Source organism: Pongo abelii, chromosome 8 (assembly GCF_028885655.2).
Source record: "Pongo abelii isolate AG06213 chromosome 8, NHGRI_mPonAbe1-v2.0_pri, whole genome shotgun sequence".
In the NCBI taxonomy this organism is placed as follows: Eukaryota; Metazoa; Chordata; class Mammalia; order Primates; family Hominidae; genus Pongo; species Pongo abelii.
Window position 1 is genome coordinate 87,117,901 of NC_071993.2, and position 14,584 is coordinate 87,132,484.

At 35.5% G+C, this 14,584-nt stretch overlaps 2 long non-coding RNA genes across 3 annotated transcripts in view; one reads left to right on the plus strand and one right to left on the minus strand.

Moving 5' to 3' along the window:
- The window catches only part of LOC112135227 (uncharacterized), a 120,774-nt gene that overhangs the window by 34,031 nt on the left and 72,159 nt on the right, over positions 1 to 14,584 (plus strand). The window lies entirely within an intron of this gene.
- The window catches only part of LOC129048296 (uncharacterized), a 76,965-nt gene that overhangs the window by 20,754 nt on the left and 41,627 nt on the right, over positions 1 to 14,584 (minus strand). The window contains exons 1-2 of one of the 2 annotated variants that reach the window (XR_008510526.2): positions 9,090 to 11,553; positions 3,332 to 4,777 (exon numbers count right to left, since the gene is read on the minus strand). The exons of the other annotated variant lie outside the window; for it this stretch is intronic. This is a non-coding gene — a long non-coding RNA (uncharacterized LOC129048296). Of the gene's footprint in view, positions 1 to 3,331; positions 4,778 to 9,089; positions 11,554 to 14,584 lie in introns of those variants that run through there. 2 annotated transcript variants of the gene reach the window in all.

The window sequence follows — 14,584 nt, forward strand, 5'->3', positions numbered from 1 at the left end:
TTTCCCATAATCATTTATTGACGAGAATGTGTTTTCCCCTTGTGTGTTTTTAGCACCCTGTTTAAAGATAAATTGACTGTTTATTCCTGGATTTATTTCTGGGTTCCCTAATCTGTCCAATTGATCTATATGTCTGTGTTTATGCCAGTATGTTTGATTTTTATTACTGTGGCTTTGTAATATGTTTCAAAATTAGAGTGTGATTTTTCCAGCTTTGTTCTTTTTTCTCAAAGGTCTTTTATCCAGATTAAAACAAACTCTCAAAACTCACTATAAAAGAATAAGCAACCTATTTTTAACGGGTAAAAGATTTGAACAGCCAAATTACCAAAGATACACAGCAAATAAGCATATATTTGCTTATTTGCTCAACATCATTAGTCATTGAGAAAATTCCATTTAAATAACCATAAGAAACCACTGCACACCTATTAGAATAATTGAAGACTGACCATACTGTGATGGCAAGGGTATGAAGGAACTGGAACTCTCATACGCTGATGGTAGGAATGTAAAATGTGCAAACACTTTGGCAAAACGTTTTAGTTCCTTAAAAAGTTAAACATACACATACCATATATTTCAGCCATTCTACTTCTAAGTATTTACCCAACAGAAACATAAAATGTATTTTTATACAAAGACTTATACATGCATATTCATGAGAACTCTGTTTATAATAGCCAAAGAGTAGGAACAACTCAAATGCCCATGAATAGGTGAACGGATAAACAAACTGTGGTATACCCATACAATGGAATACTATTGTACACAGAAACAAAAATAAATAAACCCTTGATGTACATCACAATACAGATTAATCTCAAATTAAATATATTGAGTCAAAAAAGCCAGCAAAAAAGGATATATACTGTATAATTCCATTTACATAAAACTCTAGAAAACTAATTTACAATGAAAGCATATCAATGGTTCTTGGGAATGGAGGGAAGGGCAGGAAGCAGTATTACAAAACAGTAATAGGACACTTTTAGGGGAGAGGGATACGTTCACGATCTTGAGTACGGTGATATTTTAATGGGTGTATAGACATATCAAAGTTTTTGAAACTGCACACTTTAAATATGTGCAGTTTATTGTGTATCAATTATAACTCAATAATTTTTTCTTTCAGAAACAAATTACTTTGTTTCCTTGAAGTCTTTTGTGGTTCTAAATACATTTTAGGATTTTTAAAAAATTTCTGTAAAAACATGCCACTGGAATTTTGATAGGTTTTATACTGAAGCTATACATTGCTTTGGAAAGTATAAAGATTTTAACAGTATTAATTTTTCTAATCCATGAACATGAAATATTTTCCGTTTGTGTTTTTAAAAATTTCTTTCATTAATGTTTTGTAGTTTTCAGTTTATAAGTTGTTTACCTCCTTAGTTAAGTTTATATCAAATTATTTTTAACACTATTGTAAACAGAATTTTTTTTTAATTTCCTTTTTGGAGAGATCATTGTGTGTTTATTTGTTTGTTCCACATCCATTATAGAGCAGAATTCCCACTGCTTTATTGACTGGCAGAAAACAATTCACATTTCATGAAACAGTAAAAATTAAATTAAGTTCAAACTCTCCCAAGGTCATGAGGGCTGTAAACCCCATTGTGAACCATTTGATCTGGAAGAAGCTACAGAATCAATTCCTGTGTTTGGTGTTCAGCATCCCATGGGCACTTGGCTGTGCATGTTCTCCCACTCCCTTGTTGTCAGGACATGGCAGGAAGGCTCTTCCTTCCCAGGTCTGGCAGATGCCTTCCTGACAGCAATTGCTGCCTATCCAGTCCACCACATAATGCAGTATGTGTCTGTGTCATGCTGAGGGTCATCTTGGCAATCTGCACTGCTGGTGGCATAAGGAGTAATTGCTTATGCCATCAATGTAGTTGCCAGCCTCCAGGATTTCCTCAGCCATTTGTTCCTGTCCAGGTTACCCTGTTATTCTCCTAAGGAGAACTCAGTAAGACTTTAACAACTGAAAAATTTATAGCCACAAGTTTTTCAATTTCAAAGATCCATCTTCTCTGCATATGTATCATAGGGCAAATACTGAGTGAATTCTGAAGAAAAAAGGGAAGTTGAAAATTATTTATACCATCTCCCTCCTTTTTACCATAAATGTTCCCAAAATGTCTTAGTTAAGAGTACCAGAAATATAACAACATGAGAAAATGTTCTAAAAACTACAGCAGGTTATATTGTAGAAATTTACAAGCTGATTCTCTATATTTTCTTAAGGCAAAGGACTTATAAAAGCCAGAACAATTTTGAAAGGTTAGAACAAAGTTGTAAGATTTGTACCACCCATTTTCACAATGACTATAAATTCACAGAAACAAGAGAGGGTGGTACTGACATAAGGATAGAAACACAGATCACTGCAGTCCAGAAATAAACCTTTACATTAATGCCCAATTGATTTTTGACAAAGGTGCCAAGACATTTCAACAAATGGTGGTGGAATAATTGTATAGGCATATGTGAAAAAAAAACACAAAGATCCTGTAACATATCATACACAAAAATTAATTCAAAATGGCTTATACATCTTACTGTTAAATCTAAAACAATAAAACATAAGACAAAATTGTAGTGACTCTAGGTTGCGCAAAAATTTCTGATACAACACCAAAAGCAAGATCCATAACAGAAGAAAAAAACTGTACTTCATTGAAATGGAAAACATTTGTGTGTCAAAAGATAGCACTAAGAAAATGAAAATACGAGCTACTAACTGGAAAAAATAATTGTAAATCATATTTCTCATAAATGAATTGCATCCAGAATAATTAAAGAACTCCTATAATTCAATAATAAGAAAACAATTCAGTTTTTATGTGGAGAAAATATTTGAACAGACATTTCACTAGATATATGAATGATTAATGGACACATAAAAATATGCTTCACATTCTTATTCATTAAAGAAATGCAAATGAAACTCCAACCAGGACCACTATATAGACTGAAATGGCCATTATAAAAAAAAATAGACAATAACAAGTATTGGCAAGGATATGGAGAAACTTCAACCCTCCTACATTGCTGGTGGGAAAGTAAAATGGGGCAGCCACTTTGGAAAACAGTTTGGCAATTTCTTAAAGGTTAAATGTAAATTTACTGTACAACCAGCAATTTAACTCCTAGGATTTTATTCAATAGAAATGAAAATATGTGTCTACACAAACACATGTACATGAATGTTCATAGCAACAATATTCATAATAACCAAAAACAGGTGAACGGATAAACACAATGTATCATATCCATACTATTGCTATTCTGCAATAAAAATTAGGCTGAATGCAGTGGCTCATACCTATAATCTCTAGGAGGCTGAAGCAGGAGGTTTGCTTGATTCCTGGAGTTCAATTCCAGCCTGGGCAACATAGAGAGACATCATCTCTACAAAATTTTAAAATTAGCCACGTGTGGTGGCTAGCCTATAGTTGCAGCTATTTGGGAGGCTGAAGTGGGAGGATGACTTGAACTCAGGAGGTCAAAGCTGCAGTGAGCCCTGATTGCACCACTGCACTCCAGCCTGGGTGACAGAGTGAGACCCTGTCTCAAAAAGAAAAAAAAGAAAAAGAACAAACTATTGATCCAGGCTACAACTTGGATGATCCTCAAAAACATACACGAAGTAAATGAAGCCAAACGCAAAAGGCCACACATTGTACAGCTCCACTTATCTAAAATGTCCAAAAAGGACACATTTTTTAAAGACTAAAAGCACATTGGTGGTTACCTGGGGTTGAATGTGGTTGCAAATGAACAGTTAAGTTATATGTAGAGGATGGAAATGTTCCCAAACTGGATTGTGGTGAGGGTTTCACATGTTTAAACAAACACTCATAAAAATAATTAAATTGTACATTTATGATGTTTGGGTATTATGGTGTATAAATTATATCAGTAAAATTGCTTAATAAAAATTAAGGTCTAAAATCTCAATACATAGTACATCTCAAATGTTATATCTCAAATATTATATTAAATATGAACATGTTTCAAAAATAATAGAAGAGCATACTTCTAATATATTAAGAGGTTACCTCTCTTTCATGAACTTATGTTTTCATTAACTTTCGTTTTCTTGATTATATTCATCTGTATTTTTCAAGTATTCAATAATAAGCATATACTGCTTTTGCAATCAGAGAAACCAAAGCCTGCTCTCTCTCTCTTTCCTTCCTTCCTTATTTCCTTCCTTCCTTCCTCCCTCCCTCCCTCTTTTTCCTTCCTTCCTTCCTTCCCTACTTCCTTCCCTCCCTCCTTCCCTCCTTCCCTTCCCCTTCCTCCCTCCCTCCCTCTCTCTCTTTCTTTCTCTCAGTAAAAGTAAGATCAGCAAATAGGAATGTTCCCACTTTCTCTAAACACGTTCTAGCGTCTCCTAATACTCAATTGTCAGTCCTACATGTATGTCTGTCAGTCCTACATGTATATCTGTGTAATACCAGTTCCCCAAAATGTTTTAAGAATAGATCAGGGCTGGGCGCGGTGGCTCACGCCTGTAATCCCAGCACTTTGGGAGACCAAGGCGGGCAGATCACGAGGTCAGGAGATCAAGACCATCCTGGCTAACACGGTGAAATCCCGTCTCTAATAAGTACAAAAAATTAGCTGGGCGTGGTGGTGGGCGCCTGTAGTCCCAGGTACTCAAGAGGCTGAGGCAAGAAAATGGTGTGAACCCGGGAGGCGGAGCTTGCAGTGAGCCGAGATAGCGCCACTGCACTCCAGCCTGGGTGACAGAGCGAGACTCCATCTAAAAAAAAAAAAAAAAAAAAAAGATCATTTTAATGTACACAAATTAAACTAATTTTTTAAGTTGATTTTGATTTTGTGTCTTTTGACTCTACTGATTTTGCTTATTAATTCTAATGTTTTGTGAAATCTAATTTTCTACATATAAAATTACATGATTTGCAGAAATAGATTTACACTTCCTTTTCTATTTGGATTTAAAAAAAATTTTTTTAGCCTAATTTTCCTGGATAGGACTTCCAATATGCAAAATAACAGAGGTTAGAGTAGGCATCCTTGCCTTGTTCTGGAACTTCGAAAGAAAGCTTTCAGCTTTTCACTATTGTGGATGATGTTGCTGTGGGCTTCTTATAAATGGCCTTTATCGTGTTAAGTTTCTTCTATATTTAATTTTTGAAAGTTTTTGTCATGAAAAAATGTTGAGTTTTATAAAATTACTTTCCCACATCTTTTGAGATAATTATATGATTTTTATCCTTTCTGTTAATGTGGTGTATCGCATTGGTTGGTGTACGAATTTGTGTATGTAGAATCTATCCTTGCATTCCGGATTAAATCCTGCTTAGTCATTGCGTATGATCCTTTTAATGTGATGTTGTATTCAGTTTGCTAGTTTTTTACTGGGAAGTTTTGCATCTATGTTCATCAGGGATATTGGCCTGTAGTTTTCTTTTCTTATGGAGTCTTTGTCTGGCTTTAGTAACAGGGTGGCTTCATAGAGTGAGTTCAGAAGTGTTCCCTCTTTTCTTTTTTAAAAAACTTTAAGAAGGATTGGTACTATTTTTTCTGTAATGTTTGGTAAAATTTACTCATGGAGTCATCTGGACCTGGGCTGTTCTTTCTTGGGAGATTTTTTATTATTCCTTTAATTTTTTTATTTTTTATTGGTCTGTTCGTACTTTCTATTTCTTCTTGATCTCCTTATTTTATGAAAACGTTTAACAATTTCATAACCTGTATGTGCATATTTTAACTACATCTGACAGTTTCAACTCCAACTCCTCTCATAATTTTCATGCTGCCATAATCAACTGCAAAAGAGTCATTCATTTCACTATTTCTCTCCGCTTTTGGCTGAAAACATTTATGCGTTTTAAACTGAACATCACCATTTTTAAAGTAGCTTCATATGGGATGCCTTTTCCCTTTAAAAATATGGCAAAATTCTTTATAAAATTTTGTAATATTTTCATAAAGATTTTACACTAGCATGTATTTTGTAATTTCAAGTCCTCCGATGATATCTTTAAGCTCAGAAATTTCATCAGAGTTTATCTTTTTCATCCTAGGGTTCTTTGTTGCTTTCATTATTCGCTTACAAACTGTCACTCTAGAACTTTGTTCATTTCTTTTAAGACTGTTAGAAATTTATCTTCAATTTGTTGTCAGCTGGCAGTTTCTACATTCTATCTGGAAATTTCCTTAGCTAGACCAATGAATTCATTAGGCACATTTCCCATTTGTCACATTGTTGCAGGAAACAGTGCTGCCAGACAATCCACCTGCTTTCTTTTATGCCTTCAGCAATCACCTCCTCTAAACCTTTTGTTTCTACAAACATTCACCTAAAGATCCTTCAAAGTTTTCCTTGAGACCTGATTCCAGATCAGTGCCAAATATCCAGGTACTAACTTATTTTGCACTCAGTAAATAATCAACCCCAAACTTAGTGGATTGAAATAAAAATAATTATTCTATTTTTATCCATGACTTTTCCAGATCGGGAAGGGGCTCAGATGAGCCGATCTGATTTGAGGTCTCTCAGGTGGTTACAGTCAGATAATGGCTGGATATGAAACAGCAAGGAAATAGAGTAGCTGGATATTGGTCAGGAATCTCTTTTCATGTAGACTCGAGTCCTCTCCAAATGTTCTCTCAACATGCGCTAGTTTGGGCTTCTTCACGGCATGGAAGCCTCTGAGAAGTTGTACAGACCACATGATGGCTGGTTTCTCTCAGGGCCAATGTTCAAAGAGAAGCAGGCTGTGTAGCTGCATACCAGCTACAGAAGTCACATAGTGTCACTTATTTCATACTTTATTGGTTGAGGCAGTCACAAAATCCACCTGACTCTGGGGTTATGAGATATAAAGTCAATACTCACTGGAACAAATACAAAAGTCTCATTACAAGAACATACAGAATGGAATATATTTTAAAAGAAGACATCTTTGGAAAATTCCTTCTGCCAAAGGCCTTTAGCTAAAATGTAGGAATGGTTTTATTTAATATGCTCTTAAAACTACCTACTATTTAATAGCTGTACCAAGGTTCTCCCATTATATTATTTAAAATTAAAATTTAAGGTGTTATAAAATTACAAAGTATTATGGACTAAATTGTGTCTTCCTATAATTCAGATGCTGAAGCTCTGACTTCAGATGTAACTGTGTTTGGAGACAGGGCCTTCAAAGAGGTGATTAAGGTTAAATAAAGTCATAAGGGTGGGGCTCCACACCCATAGGGCTGGTGTCCTTATAAGGAGAGGAAGAGACAGCATAGAGCCCTCTTCTTCTAGGCTCACACAGGGGAAAGGCCAAAATAAATTTCTGTTTAAGCTCCCTACACTGTGGTATGTTGTGATGGCAGCCTAAGTTGGCTAACACAATAAACAAGGTACATACTTGTTCTTTAGTTTAAAAGATGGAAAATATGCTTTTCACATTCACTCTTTTGGACTGCACAAAGCAATTTACCAAGTAAAACTATCTGAAATCCTGTGATAAAAGGATAGGCTCAAATACATTTAACTGTTTAATTCCGTGATTTCAAAACCCATCTGTCTGTGCACTAAGATCCTTCATCCTCTCTTGTTACATCTACTGAATGTTGTATAGTAATTTGTTTTTCTGCAGTGTGACATTTAAGTAAAACTGAATATTGTTCATTTGTATTGGCTTTTCTACTTAAGGAAAACATATGGTCTATTCCTGACACACTTTTTTCTTAATTAATAGGCTGATGCGATATATATATATATATATATATATATAATATGTTAAATGTTGTATTCAGTTTGCTAGTTTTTTACTGAGTTTTGCATCTATGTTCATCAGCCTATTATATATAGCATATATATATACAGCATATATATATATACAGCATATATATATACAGCATATATATATACAGCATATATATATATACAGCATATATATATACAGCATATATATATATGGCTTTATATATATATATAGCATGAGCCTATATATATAGCATCAACTGAAATATGATTTCTAGAAATGTTGCAGGTATATAATGATAAATGTGATGTAGAAAAGCCAAGTGCCAATAACAATCAGACAAAAAAAAAGAAAAAATCATTGGTTTATAATATTATCATAGAATCACCATGCCTGCTATTTTAGTCCATTTGGGCTACTTTAACAAAACACTTTAGACTGGGTAATTTATAAACTTCTTAGAGTTCTGGAGGCTGGGAAGTCCAAGATCAGGGCACTAGATTCAATGTCTGGTGAGGTCATGCTCTCTGCTTGATAGATGGTACTCTCCAGCTGCATCCTCATGTGGCAGAAGAGGGAAATAAGCTCCTTTGGGCCTCTTTTATAATGGTGCCAATCCCAATTATAAAGTTGAAGACCTCATGACCAAATTACTTCCCCAAAGTCCTACCTCTTAACACCACCCGACTTAGGACTAGGTTTTAACATATGAACTTTGGGGAATCGCCAATATTTAGGCAACAGCACCTGCCATATGTCTCTATATCTTAAGTAAAATCAATAAACTTCTTACTTTTTTCAGTTATTGTTTGGTGAATATTTGTTGCTCATAGCTTAACATGTTCTGGCTGATGCAGAGTTAGCACTTGTAAGAAGAATACTATAAGTAACATAATTTGAAACGTAGAATTGCTATAGTTGATGGGGATGGGTGGCAAAGACATATATATTGTCATCTTATAGATGTCATCATATATATTGTCATCTAGAATGCTGATGGTCCTTGTTATATACTAGAAAAAAATTGAGGCAAAATTTTATACTTGGTTTCTGATGACAAACTACATACTGACCAAGTGTTGGAAGAATAAGAAAAATTCAGAACATTGACATGTTTTTATAACTTTTGCTAATTTTGACCAATAATAGTGATGATATCAGATCAGCACTATCCACTTCACTATCAGAGAGAGAAGAAAGTTTCATTAGTTAGAGGAGGAGAGATCTAATGCACTTGATAATGACATATGATATCATTTCATAGAGATTTACATAATTTACAAGTCGCATGATTAAAAAAATGATTTTTTCTGTATATTAAACAATAAGATCTAGGCCAGGCCAGGTCACCTTCCAAAATGCTGCCTGTAATCCCCCCGCATTTTGGAAGGCCAAGATGGGATGATTGCTTGAAGCCTGGAGTTCAAGACCAGCAGCCTGGGCAACAAAGCAAGACCTTGCCTCTGCAAAACAAAACAAAACAAAAAATTAGCCAGGTGCTGTGGCATGCACCCATAGTCCCACCTATTGAGGAGGCTGAGATGTGAGGATCCTTTAAGCTCAGGAGGTTGAGGCTGCAGTGAGATATGATCAAGGCTCTGCACTCCAGCCTGGGTGATGGAGTGAAACCCTGTCAAAAAAAAAAATCTATACAAAGGTGTTGTAAGGGGAAGTCTTACCAGATTTTTAGACTGTGGCAGGAGAACTCTGTTATAAAAATATTCTACTGAGACTTATTTGATAAATAACAGCACACTCCAGCAAAGATGAAATTACAGTGCCCGAATTTCCTCAAGGCAGTGGCCATTTCCCAAATAGGATAATGGCTAGAATACAACCACCATAAGATAAAACAAATATCAAATCTGACCACTTTATCTAAACAAAAACTGCGGAAGGAACATAAAGTATTCACACGCAAAAAAATGTGTTGAGAACGCCTTAGGATGACAACAATGTCTTGTGGTTGTTCAAGAAAGTTCAATCTTCAATGCTAAGAGAATCCTAACTTGGTGATATTTCCAATAGAAAATGTAACTGTCCCAAACTGCCTTTTATTTAAAACAGGCCGCATGATATAATTCTAGCCAAAGAGGTCTAATATGGAACTGTTGTCTGGATGTCTGGTAAATATTTTTAAGAAGGCAGATACTGCTACATTTTTTTTTTTTTTTAACTCTCTGCCCACTTGCCTTTTAGCTCCTTCTCCACAGAACACAGGTTTGAAAACTGGGGGAACAGCAGCCCTCTCCTAGTCGTGAGGGAAAGAGCCACAGGCAAAATGGCGTAATGTAAAGGTACAGCAGCCCGGATTTCTGAGGGAATTGTTCAATGACCCTATTTTCTCTGGACTACACAACTCTTGACTTTGTGCTAAATGAGAAAGATAAATGTTACTTGACTAAGTCAATATTTGTTTGGCTTCTGATTGTTGACAGATAAACAAATTCTTCACTAATACATTAAACAATCTAGATAAGTCATTCACCCTTTGAATAGCAGTTTCAGGCGTCCATTCAAGCAGTGTTTCTTGAGTGGACTCCCATTGACAACACTATGTTAAGAGCCGACAGTATAGCATTGAGCAAGACTCAGGGTCTGTATCAACTGGTAGCTGCAGTTAGTACAGTTTGAAAAAGTTTCACTCTGCAATAGAAAGTGGTTGAACACAAAGGGCTACTGTTTATTATTACACAGAGATGAAGTTAAGTAGGGATAGAACACTGACAATTTGGCCAGAAAATTGGGCAGGGATAAGATCATAGGACTTATATATCTTGCTAAATTATATAAGCAATGTTTTTTCTTATAATATGGGAAAACAAATTAAAAATTCTTAAATCATTTGTATATTTTCAAATATTTATAGATTAAATGGTTTGAGTCAAATAGAAACATTTCTACTCTGCAATTCCTCATCTCAGTCTACAAGCCATGTATTATTATTGGACATTCTTCTCATGTATTCCTTGAGGATCTTGTACAATTTGTCTGTTAGTTAATTTGTTTGTTTTGATAACTTTATTTTCATGACTATGAAGATAAGGATTTGGCATTACTTCTAAATCTGGCATCATAGACAGACCTAGATTTATGACAGGTGTTTTTCTAAGTCAATTTATTAGCAATGTCCTTGTGAATAATTTAGTATAGTTATAGCCAAGGATTGGTTTCTGTCATGTATGCACTAACTCTGAAGAAATTTGCACTTACAATTTCTAGTTCCATTTCAAATATTACCCATTGCTTACTTTCAATACTATAACAATATGTATACCTGAGATTTTTAAAACTCATTCTTAGGGAAATTACTAAATGGAATTTTGAGCTGCTTCAAGTTAGATGCTGTTCACTTTGGATACATCAATTTATTTATTTATTTAAAAAACATTTTTAAACTAACAATATTCACCACTATAGTAATTAAAACATTGTAAGAGATACATGTATCTCCTGAATTTCAATATTTTCACTTTTTTAAGGTTTTAATTTTTTCAATGTTTTTGACTTCTATTTTAGGTTCAAGGGTATATGTGCGGGTTTCTTATATAGGTGAATTGCATGTCACAGGGGTTTGGTGTGCAGAGTATGCCATCACACAGATAAACATAGTAACTGATGGGTAGTTTTACCATCCTATACCTCCTTTTACCTTCTACCTGCAGGTAGGTCCTGGCGTCTGATGTTTTCCTCTGTGTGTCCATGTGTTCTCAAAGTTTAGCTCCCACTTATAAGTCAAAACATGTGATATTTGGTTTTCTGTCACTGTGTTAGTTTCCTTAGGATAATGGCCTCCAGCTCTATTTATGCCTTTTTTTTTTTTTTTTTTTTTTTGAGATGTAGTCTCCCTCTGTTGCCCAGGCTGGAGTGCAGTGGCGCAATCTCGCCTCACTGCAACCTCCGCCTCCCATGTTCAAGCAATTCTCCTGCCTCAGCCTCCCAAGTAGCTGTGACTACAGGCACACACCACCATGCCCACCTAATTTTTGTATTTTTAGTAGATACAGGGTTTCACCCTGTTGGCCCAGCTGGTCTTGAACTCCTGACCTCAGGTGATCCTCCTGACTCAGCCTCCCAAAGTGCTGGGATTACAGGGGTGAACCACAACGCGCAGCCTCTATCCATGTTGCTGTAAAGAACATGATTCCTTTTTCTTTTTTTTTTTTTTTTTCTGCCTCAGCCTCCTGCGTAGCTGGGACTACAGGTGCACACCATCAAGCCCACCTAATTTTTGTGTTTTTTTTAGTAGTTACAGGGTTTCACCATGTTGGCCAGGATGGTCTTAATCTCTTGACCTCATGGTCCACCCGCCTCGGCCTCCAAAAGTTCTAGGATTACAGGCATGAGCCAACGTGCCCGGCTGATCCCTTTGTTTTTAATGGCTGTGTAGTATTACTTGGTGTATATATATATACCACATTTTCTTTATCCAGTCTACTGTTTAGGCTGATTCCATGTTTTTGTATTGTGAATAGTGTTTCAATGAACATACACATCCATGTCTTTATGGTAGAATGATTTATATTCCTTTGGGCACATACACAATAATTAGATTGCTGGGTGAAATGGTAATTCTAAGTTATTTGAGAAATTACCACACTGCTTCCCACAATGACTAAACTAATTTACATTACCACCACCTGTATATAAGCATTCCTTTTTCTCCACAGCCTCACCAGCATGTCATTTTTGACTTTTTAATAATAACTATTCTGACTGGTGTGAGATGTTATCTCACTGTGTTTTGATTTTCATTTCTCTAATGATTAGTGACGTAGAGCATTTTTTTTCATATGCTTCTTGGCCACATGAATGTTTTCTTGTGAAAAGTGTCTGTTCATTTACTTTGACTGCTGGGAAACAAACTAATAATGTTTTGTTAGTTTGTTTGTTTATTTTTTGAGACGGAGTTTCGCTGTTTTTGCCCAAGCTGGGGTATGATGGTGTGATCTCAGCTCACTGCAACATCTGCCTCCTGGATTCAAGCGATTCTCCTGCCTCAGCCTCCCTAGTGGCTGGAATTACAGGCATGCACCACCACGCCCAGCTAATTTTGTATTTTTAGTAGAGACGGGGTTTCTCCATGTTGGTCATGCTGGTCTTGAACTCCTGACCTCAGGTGATCCACCCACTTTGGCCTCCCAGAGTGCTGGGATTACAGGCATGAGCCACCGTGCCCAGCTGGTTGTTTTTTGCTTGTAAATATGTTTAAGTTCCTTATAGATTCTGGATATTAAGACTCTGTCAGATGTGTAGTTTGCAAATATTTTCTCCTATTCTGTAGGTTGTCTGTTTACTCTTAATAGTTTCTTTTTCTGTGCAGAACCTCTTTAGTTTAATTAAATTCGGTTTCTCAACTTTTGTTTTTGTTGTATTGCTTTTAGCATCTTCATTATGAAAGCTTTTCCAGGGCCTATGTCCAGACTGGTATTTCCTAGGTTATATTCCAGGACTTTTATAGATTAAGGTTTTACATTTAAGTCTTTAATCCATCTTGGATTGATTTTTGTATATAATACAAGGAAGGGGTACAGTTTTAATCTTCTGCATATGGCTATCCAGTCATCCCAGCACCATTTATTGAATAGGGAGTTATTTCCTCATTGCTTGTTTTTGTCAACATTATCAAAGGACAGATGGTTGTACATATGTGGCATTATGTCTGGGCTATCTATTCTGTGCCATTTGTCTGTGTGTCTGTTTTTGTACCAGTCTCAGGTTGTTCTGGTTGCTGTAGCCTTGTAATGTAGTTTGAAGTTGGGTAATATGGTGACTATGGCTTTTTTATTCTTCTTAAGATTGCCTTGGCTGTTTGTGTTCTTTTTGGGTTCCATTTGAACTTTATAATATTTTTTTTCTAATTCTGTGAAGAATGTCATGTTAGTTTAACAGGAATAGCACTTGTTTTTCCATTTGTTTGTATCATCTCTGACTTCTTTCAGTGGTGTTTTGGAATTGTAGAAATCTTTTGACTCTCTAGTTAGCTGTAATTTTAGGTATTTTATTCTTTTATGGCTGTTGTAAATAAGATAGCATTTTTGATTTGGCTCTCAGCTTGGATGTTGTTGGCGTATAAAATTTCAGCTGATTTTTGTACATTGATTTTATATCCTGAATCTATGCTGAAATTGCTTATCACACTTAGGAGCTTTTGAGCAGAGACTGTGAGGTTTTCTACATATAGAATCATATCATCTGCAAACAGAGATAGTTTGACCTTCTCGCTTCCTATTTAGATGCCTTTTATTTATTTCTCTTGCTTGATTACTCTGGCTAGGACATCCAGTACTATGTTGAATAGAAGTGGTTAGAATGGGCATCTTTGTCTTATTTCAGGTCTCAAGGGGAATGCTTCCAATTTTTGCCTGTTCAGTATAATGTGGGTTTGTCATAGATGACTGTTAAGTTTTTTAAAGTATGTTCCTTCAATGCCTAGTTTGTTGAGGATTATTAACTTGAAGCGATGTTGAATTATATCAAAAGCCTTTTCTGTATCTATTGAAATGATAATGTGCTTTTTGTCATTAGTTCTGTTTTAGTAATGAATCACATTTAATGACTTCCACATGTTGAAACAACCTTACATCACAGGAATAAAGCCTACTTGATTATGGTGGATTAGCTTTTTGATGTGCTGCTGGATTTGGTTTGCTAGTATTCTCTTGAGGATTTTTGCATCTATGTTCATCAAGGATATTGGCCTGACATTTTTATTTTTTCTAGTATATCTGCCAAGTTTTGGTATCAGGATGATGCTGACCTCAAAGAATGAGTTAGGAAGAAATTCTTCTTCCTCAATTTTTTGTAATCGTTTCAGTAGAAATGTCACTAGCTCTTCTTTACAC